The sequence below is a fragment of the Ischnura elegans genome, chromosome 4 (assembly GCF_921293095.1).
Source record: "Ischnura elegans chromosome 4, ioIscEleg1.1, whole genome shotgun sequence".
Classification (NCBI taxonomy): domain Eukaryota; kingdom Metazoa; phylum Arthropoda; class Insecta; order Odonata; family Coenagrionidae; genus Ischnura; species Ischnura elegans.
Window position 1 is genome coordinate 62,122,722 of NC_060249.1, and position 10,000 is coordinate 62,132,721.

Genomic DNA, 10,000 nt, shown 5'->3' on the forward strand with positions numbered 1-10,000 from the left:
CATTTATTTATAGACTTCAAATAGTTTTAAATTCACTGATACACCAACATATACTTTTTTTAGCTGTAGTGAGCCACATAAACGTTAAAAAATAGGGCAAGTATGGTCTTATCCTTTTTAAGAATGGCTACATTGAAAAGGCAAGGAATTCGGAAAAAGAGGGTCAACCGGAGGTAAAAGGCAGATCAGGGATGCCGACTTAACAAAAAATATTGGAGGGCCGAAAACCGAGGATTTTGTCCCCGGAAATTTTACAAGTAGTGAGTTTTAAGTTTTTTAAGCATTTTATAAGAATCGTATGATCAAAATTAGAACCCTGATAACTCGAACCTTGAAATCTGGACACTCTGGGGAAAATCGGCAAGCCTGACACATTTTTCCTCACGCTCGTAACAAATTTTTGAGGGGGCTCGGGCCCCCTCAGGCCCCATGGAGTCGGCGCCACTGAGGCGGATGAAAACCTGACGATAGCGTTATTGAACAGTTCAAGACCGGTGCAAGGAGTTATACATTTCGTTTTATAACTAGAAACTTTTTATTCTTTTTCGATTTATATTGATCTTAATCATTTGCTAGAATTCATTTACTTCGCCTTTTCCTCGGTTTCCTCGGTCGTGTTGTCATATTTGAGAACTTATTCATGATCAATTCTTCCGGTTGATTTTATCCGTTTTTATTTTGTCCAGGGTGCGGATGAACCTTGAAAAAATGTAGTATTCTAATAGCTTAATATAGATCTCATTAGTAACCCAGAAAAACAGTTGTAAAAAAGTCAGTTAGCTAAGTCTCCACGTAGATTTCCACGGAACATCCATTTTTATAGAATTTCTTTCGTGATACTTATTTTCCTTTCCCCAAAGCGTCCTACGAACTAAAGACACTGGTAAGACAGCCAATGAAAGCACAAAACTACACGCTTCACACAGTGAAATCATCATCATGAGGAAACAATTCGGAAATTAGTTTGATGCAGCTCTCCCCAACGTTCTTAGTCAGCTAACCTTTGAATACTTATGTATTTATTCTTCTTCACATCCTAACATCTTTACACTCCTATGTAACTTATTCTGAGCCTTCCTTTGCCTTTCTTTCTATCCGTTTGTCCTTCCACGATCGTCTTTATCATGCCTCACAAATTGGCCGAGAAAATAAATTATATTCTATAATATATTTTCCATCAACAATAGTATATAAGTAGTAAGTATTTATAATAAGTAGTAATAAATATCAACTATGGTGTATAATAATAATATGTCCATCATAAGGAGACGTTTCGAGGCTTAAAGGCAGTAATTAGCATAACTATACACGCAACGAGGATATAAAAACGCGTGTTCAATCCTTCTGATTAACGTATAGTAACTTTAGGGTGACAATATGAGAATTATCCACTCTCCTTTCCCTTCTCTCTCACACAATTCCTGTAAAAACCGTGCTTCATGTCCCCACCTAATCCCCTTCTCTCTCCCCACCCCTTTGCAACTCCCCACCCTCTGAAAAAGGAGCCGTCCATAACGCCCCTCCCCCTTTAAAATCCTCAACTGCGTACGTAGCAACCATGCCCTCCTACATAGTGGCCCCCGCGGTAAAATCCCGACTGCCACACCCCCCTCTTCGCCTACTCCTCCAATCTCATTCCCAACCCGAAAATACCTTTCGACGAGGCTTTGCAAACGGAATGACGGTCATTTCGGATTCCGAAGGGCCACTCTCGGGGAGAGAGATAGGGAGAGGGAGAGAGAGAGAGCATTTGCATTTATTTCGAATCTGACGGCAACAATGCGAAATTTCGCCTCGTCTCTCCCCCTCCCACTCCCGTTCCCCCCTTACCCCTTCACTAACTCTCCCCTTCCCCCCCCCCCCCCACCTTCTCCACATACCGCCTCCACCCCTTTCTCTCCTCCACACCTTGCCCAACACTTTCCTCCATCCATAAATGGGGAGTAACTGAGTGATAGTAACTGTATTACCATCAACAATTACATTTTAGGTAGCATTTCATTGTGATTGTTCCATTTAAATTTTTTTATGAAATGTGAATAAGGGGGTGAGAATCCAAGGGGTATGAGTGATTTTTTTCTAAATAGAATTAGGTACATAAAAAGGCTAAGAAAAAAATGAGATCAACTAAATATTTAGTAGTGCATTTGATTTTCCACAAAACGTCAGCACACAGCAGAGACACAAACGTTTCCATTTTCCGCCAAATTTTTATGCATTCCTTCCATCAATTTCTGTACTCGACTCTGTTTGGGATAAAAATCACTTGTACCCTTGGTTTCTCACCCCCTCAATTATAACCTAATCATGTTTTCAGAAAGTCATCGTTTCTTAGTTATATCACTGAACCGATGTCCTTAGGGTAAATTTGTATGAACGACTAATTTTTTACGTTAACTGTCGGTACTATTGTTTCACCAACTAATTTTGGGTAAAATAAATCGATTTTTTACTATCAACCATAGCAAAACAAGTATGCTGCTAATAAAAAAACACCAATAAAAATTGTCATAAGTGTCCACTTACTGGTAACTGATAACAATTCTTCGTTAAAACTTTCGCGGTTACTCGTCATGTTAAATAAAAACTTTTGGGCTCTGTCGCCGAGTCAATTTTTGGGTTGCCCCAACGTTTCCCGACCGGTGCTCGTCACTTTTTCAAGGGAATCTCATTCCCTTATTTCAACCAATGGGCTACATGAAGGACATTTTAGTGTCGTATATTTGACTTTCAATTTATCTCCATGGTTAATAATAAAAAGAATACCTTTTGGCTCGCATTTATTTTCAGAATGAATCATAGTCTGTGCACAACGATTGCGCAATGAAATTTAACATCAAGTGGGAAATCAAATAGGTTTAAAAACACGAATGCAATTTGTTCAAGGGTGTATGAATTCTGTTGATTCATAATGTAGCCCTAAGAAATTTCACGAAAAGTGTTCGGTAAAAGATTTTGAACGAAAATCTACGTTGTTTAAGCGTTATATTGCTGGGCAAAGTGAAGCACATCTCCATATTTTTCCTGGTGTATTAGATTCAGTGGTCAGCTATGATCCGTTTTGCCTGGTCCACTTGTCTCAGTCACAGATCGGAGCTAAAAATTGTTGCTATATCAGGAAAGTGACTAATCATGCTGCAGTCAGGGTTAAAGTAATGATAATTTAATTTTCACTGCATCGTCATACCACTCTTTACCCTATTTATTGCTACGAAGCTCATTATTTTTATCCTAAGCTCTATGGGAATCTTGAAGTTAAAATTTTCATCAGGGTCGAATTAAACTTTTATTGAAAAAAAAATTGGCGCAAAAGAGATGAGGATAGTTCTTCTCAAATTGACTTGACTTGCTTGATAATTTATGACGACCTCATCTAACGACAAATTTAGGCAGATGAACTCGTCTCTTCTACTTATCGTCTTCTTATTTCTCGAGTATACATGTAATATTGAGTACACCCCCATTAACTTAACCTTGCTCTGCACGATAGCAGTCATTAGAGAAAATTGGGACAACCGAGAATTTTCAGTGGTTTATATATCTTTTATCAAGTCAGGGAAAAGTTCTTGGAATTTTCTCAGCAGCCATGAAGAAAAAGATATCAGAAATCCCTGTTTGTCCTGCCATTTCGTTTATTGGGGAATTTATCGCTAAAAAAAAGTTCCTGTTTAAATTTAAATGGCGTTTTAATTTATGAAGGTTCTGTTGCTAAACATACTTTTTGTATTTGGATTTATGCAATTGTAGCTTTCAAGTACTTTATCGCATTAGTTTATTTATAAAGGCTTAATTGGAACTTATGCCGGATTTTAAAAACAGGCGGTTTATATTCTGGTATATAGGGTAGTAGGGATGGTTTCATTCCCTGATATCCTCTTACCACGAGTATTTTTTTGTTTGGGAGTGCTCAAAATCTCCTCCAGATTTGAATTCAGAACCCTCGGTACCGTGACCCAAAGCATTGAAAATTTGGTCTGAGGAAGGGGAGATCAATTCCTTTCCTAGAATCACATTCCATTTTTCGCAAAATTTCGTAGTTTAGAAGAGCAAATCTTTTCTTAGAATGCTAGTGTGACGTATTGTCGTGACTTTTCTGCGTACTAGCTTTTAAATTATAAGAAATTGGTCTTACATCCTCGGAGTATCTTCGAGCTAAAAATTCTCAAATTCCACCCCATGACGTATGGCAAAAAAATTAAACACAAGAGTGCAATTCATCAAAATGATGGAATTGGCATGTTACAGGAATCAGAAGAGATCCAAAATTGCATGAAGATAGTTAATAATAAAAAGTAAAGAACGGCTGCATTCTTAAAGCGAAATAATATCATACACACATTGGAATAGAAGTCATTAAGAGGATAAAAACTTTTTGAATTACCGCTCTTTCGACGATTCTAAGAGAAAAAGAATGATACGTAAGCATTTAGTCGAACGCTCCAGCGCTGTGCGCTGTGAAGAACATCTGCCTCTGGCATAGACAAGATTTTCGCTGGTCTAGGACATTATTCATTGGAAGCCTTGGGGGCTAATGGAGTATAATATAGACAAAAAATTGAATAAATGAAAATTCAGAAACCTAAAATGATTCCAACGAGGATATCTAAGGAAAGAGAAAAGATACGGCCCAAGAAATGATTCGTTGATGGGTCAAACTGAAGTAAAGAAGGATCCTATTTGATTCTTCAATGGGTGATGCAAAGATCAGTAAGTTCTAAGTTCCTTGGTATTCCTATTACATTTTTTTATTTTCAACTTATGAGATATAATAATATTACGTACGAAGAAATAACGAAGCTACATATCTTAAATCGCTTAGGGGATTCCTTTGTAGAAGGAGCTGAGAGCTGCGTTTAACCTGATTGCAACTCAGCCTTATCCTTAGATAATTTTAATTGCATTTAATAAAATCGTACACCGAAACACTATCACTGATAAATTAGAATAGAGGCCATTAGGAAGATTTTTAGAACTTAAGAATATTTGTAAGAACTACTTGAATTACACCTCTTTCAGCGACTCAAAGAGGTAAAGGATAAATATTATACGTAACCATTTAATCGAACACTCCAACTATGTACTGTAAAGAGCACGTTCGGTTTGGTTTAAGTGAACGCAAATTATAAAAAAAATCGATTCAGGTTTTACTTTCTGGAGGAACTTTCTTATCATAATTGTAAAAGAAAATAACTTATCCAATACTTAGACAAATGATTGATGTTTAATGAGATTTAAGCGTTGAAACCTGGATCGATGTGGTTTAAATTAAAGCGAGGATCGATGCCAGACAAATGTGTTTCTGTTAATACCAAAATTTAAATTAATTTTTCATGCACATATTCCTGCTAAAAAGTAAAATCTAAAAAAAAAGACTAATTCTCTAACCACCCCCGAGCCATTTCTCAAGTTGGCGAGAGTTCATCTCTCTGAAAAGAGCCACTTTCCTGGGCAGCACGTTTATTTATTTTTTCCACCCCTCCCGACGCCTCCGAATTCCGAGAGGGAAGCCCACTCCGCGTATATTTACGCCATTTTTGTCTCATCCACCCATTTATTTATTTCTTTTTTTCCCTCCAACGCGCGGGACACTCCCCTTGCCGTAGATTTACGAGTTAATGCGAAATGCATATAAAAATAAAGAAGAAAGAAGGAAAAAAACGAGCAAGGTGGAAGAACGGGTCTGAATCCCAAGTGGCCTTTTTCGCGACTTAACAATTGAAAAGCAAAACTTTTTCCGTAGTTTTTCGGCAGGCCCTTTTATGCTCTACCTCATCCTCGCATTCAAAACCCACCCACGCCAACTCACCCTCTTACGTAAAAATATAAAAAAGGGTCGCAGCAACGCCTTTTCAACACACCAACTCTTCTGCAACACTTCCCCCCTCCCGCTCCCGTCAACACCCCCTTCCCTGCACTTCACTCCCCTCTTCAATCCTCCTTCTTTCGTTTTTTCTTTCTCTCCCCTTTTCGCCCATTTCCTTCATTATTATTACTATTTCTTTTCATTCCAAATTCCATCTCTCCCTTCCGTTTGCGAGAGAGACCACCATTTTTAATCCAATTTTTCTTGGCGCTCGTAAGTAAAGAGCCGTGATGAATTTTTAGCGGCATTCTGAGTCCTCTTTTTTTCACCGAAAAGCCACCGCCCTCTACCTCGCTTCCTCCCCCCACTCCCCACAACCCGTTCATCTCTTCGCTTCATATCCTTCTTTTTTTTTCTTTGTATCTTGTCTCATCCCTGCCTTCCTTCCACACCAACTAGCTTACCCCCGGCGTTGCCCAACCTCTCCCCCCTTTCCCTTCCCCTCATCACTACACCCACTTCTTGAGTTCCATCCATTCGCCACATTTTCCGAATTACTCAGGCTTCCGAATTAGTTTCCGCGACACTTGAAATGCCCCCGCCCCCATCATATTCTCCCTTCCTTCGCTGCCCTCGAGAGAGAGAGAGAATAAATAAAGGCAATACGGACTGTTAAAAGGGAACGGGAGAGGATAAAGAAAGAATAGATGGTTCCGATTTATCCGAATACGTACCTACCTTTCGAAATGTTTGAAATTAGCCGGGCGGATGCAGAACGAATGCCCTGTCTTGGAGCTTTAATCACTCGCTTTCCGCAACACATGGTTTTCAACGAAGTTGCTAACATAGATTAGCTATATCTTTGGGGAGGGAGCAACATCAATGTAGGGATGGGTGACGAAGTAAGTACTTTTACATAAAGACACCACATGATATTTCTTATTAAAAATAAATCCAAATACAACAAAACTAAAGTTCAATGATATAAACATGAATTGCCGTGGTGAAAAATTCCCCTGGACCGGGAATGAAACTGCGCAGTCCACTACAGCACTGCGCAGACCTCTACGCTATCAGGGTCCCTGAATTTCCATGGCAATTGCACCGAGACTACATGTTTTTTTTTTAAGTTAAAAAGTTTATAAGTTTAACCTTGAGGTGTATGATGATACTTATAAGTAGAAGTAAAAGTAGGAGGTTCTACGATAGTCTTAGGCGGTGAACGGTAGGAAGCTAATAATTTCTCTAATTTCGGGTTGGGAGGGGATATCCTGCGACCCCCCATTATAACCGCCTCTTATTCGATTTCGCTCTTACATGCATTACGTTCCGCTGGGTAAATTCGTATTTTCTTTCCCTTTTCATTTTATTGCAGTTTCACGTCGCCAGGGACGATCATCTGCGACTGCGCAAAATGTAACTGAATGACTAAAGAATAACTCGGGATCCGCCAAAAAAGTCCGGTTGAAAAGAGCAATAATTAGCCACTCTCGTGAATTAAATAAAGCACCAAGTTTAAAGACACTTTGCAACATATATATACTACGCGTAATCGGAACATGCAAACAAATGAGTCAAAGGCATTCGCCGCACGGCATTTTCGGGGGTTGAGGCCTTTTAACAACCCGCCCCCTCCAATCGCTTCATGACTGCATCGCTCGAACTAGAGCGGGAGCTCGAAGAGAAAGGTAGGCATGAATGGACTTCTCCGCTCCTCCGTGACGTTTTTATGTAAGAATGCCAACAATTTACAAAATATCACTAGCGTTGGCATAGAAATAAATTAGGAGAACTAAGTTCTTAGCAATAAAATTTTAATGAAAGTAATTCTTTCATGCACAATCAATGTCAGGGGCGGAGCTAGGAATTAAGGCTGGAGGGGATTAGGTACAACTAATACCAAGGTGTGGGGGTGTTGTATACCCACCAGGATAGGCGGTAGGTGCGAGATTAATAAATTGCGGAATTTTAAGATAAATGGTTCAAAATTGTGAGTTTTACGGCTTTCTGAGGGATATTTTATTAATCCGTACACTATTCTATTGGTAATATCAATCCAATTGAGTAAAATGGATTAAACTTAAAAATTTCTCTGAGCTCTGGGGAGGGTTTTAACCCCCCAAAACCCCCCCTCGCTGCGTCACTAATCAATGTCACCACGTTTAAGTCCTCCAAGCAAGTACCTAATTGTAATGCTATAACCTATCTAGGAAACCATATTCCACTTGCTCCCATCTTTTCGCAGAAGCTATTTTAATCGCCAGACCAAACAAAGTAAGACAACTACTGATCATTAGTAGGTACCTACATAGATTTCCGCTCCTCTACGACGTCCTTTGGTGGGAATCTTCATTGAATAACGAAAACTTCCATCATAGACGTGCGTAAATTGTAAAGTGGGGGTCTTAGGTAGCGTGGCACCTGCGCGCGATCTCATACGGGCGCAATTGTAGCCCTGAAAACCCAAAATATTTGGTAAAAAAAAAATACAAAATTTAATCTTAAAAACCCAAGATAAGAAATACGCAAAAGCTATATCTTCGAAGATAAAAAAAGATAATTTTTTTTTATTAACGCCTAAAAAAGGTTAGATCGCTAACTGTCACGCCTTGTAACAGCAAGTTGGATTGTAAAACATTACTGGGAAAATCCATATTTTAAATTTAATTTTGCGTTCAATATGATACTCGCTTAATTATCATTCACATTGGAGACTAAATTTACCCAAGGGGCCTCAAAAGAAAGTTAAAAAACCCACGTGAAATGTCCTAAACAAAAAATTCGATGGGTAGCTACCATTGGCTGAAATGATTTAACAAAACCAACTCCTTCACGCTCCGCGTGAGACTCCTACGTACGGTCCGAAGTACTATTCCGCACGCATCAAGTGCTACCACAATGGAAGCGTGATACGCGGGTGATAGTCACTTTTTTTAATCGTAGCTCGACAAGCGGATGAAAAATATGATCTTACCATATAAAGATGCATTAGACTGGCAATAAGTTCACAGAAACAACAAGAGCATCATAGTCCCTGGAGAATGACTCACCCTAACTCGTTGTGCGACGAGGTAATCCGTCGGATCCAACAACGCTGCAACCTTGCGCGACCGCAGTTCCATCTACTAGCCACGTACTGAACATTCATCCTCCAAACCGTGACGATAAAATAAATTTTGCATAGTGATATCTTATTGAGTAGCCATGATAGTTACGTTAAAAACCATCTCTATTCATATGATGCTGGAATGCAATAATCTAGTAGCATCATAAGACAACAATCCTCAGAGCAAGCGCGCAGCTAAGGATTAAGGCTAGGGGGGTTTTAGGAGCAACTGGGAGCAACTAATAATGGGGGGTATGGAATACAGGAGGTGAGGGTGCCCTCCCCAGAAATTTTTTTAGGTAAATGGTTCAGAATGGTGATTTTTACGGCTTTCTGAGGGATATTTTATTAATCCTTGCACTATTCTATAAGTAATATTTATCCAATTAAGTAAAATGGATTAAATTTAAAAATTTCTCGGAGTCCTGGGGGGGGGGGGGTTATCAACCAAACCTCCCCTCGATGCGCAGTTGCCTCAGAGTAGTCACAAACATGTAGCATAAAGTAGGTAGGGGGGTCCTTTTATTACGTAAGGTGATTTACGCGATTTTTGGACTCCTTTGTGAGATTTGGCTCTGCCCACTCCCCCTCCCTATACTCTCCCGTGAAATTGTTCAAAATGCGTATTTTCAGTGTAAATACGTTAACCTATGCATCCATACATTCGTAACCAAAACAAAAATTAATTTTAAAATATGCAGTCGTAAATGCGGATCCAGGATTTTTCCTGGGTGGGCACAAGGGTCTTACAGGCAAACGATCTTCTCGTACTTGAGATTAAAAACTAGATGCAACAATTATATTCTCTTTATTTTAATAAGAATATAAGAAATATTCTCTTTGTTTTAAAATGAAAGTTATTAATACGAAATTAAATGGTTGAGGCTGCGCAATAAACAAAAAAAAACGAACGTAATGATAACCGTAAAAAAATTTTGTCTATTTTTCAAGCGTCTGGGGGGGACACGTGCCCCCGTATCCTCCCCCTGAAACCGCCTATGCACATATTGACATTTCACTCGTAAAAAACGCTAAGTAAAGAGCGTTCGGCACATTTAATTTTTCCATGTCAAGTGGTAACCACATACATG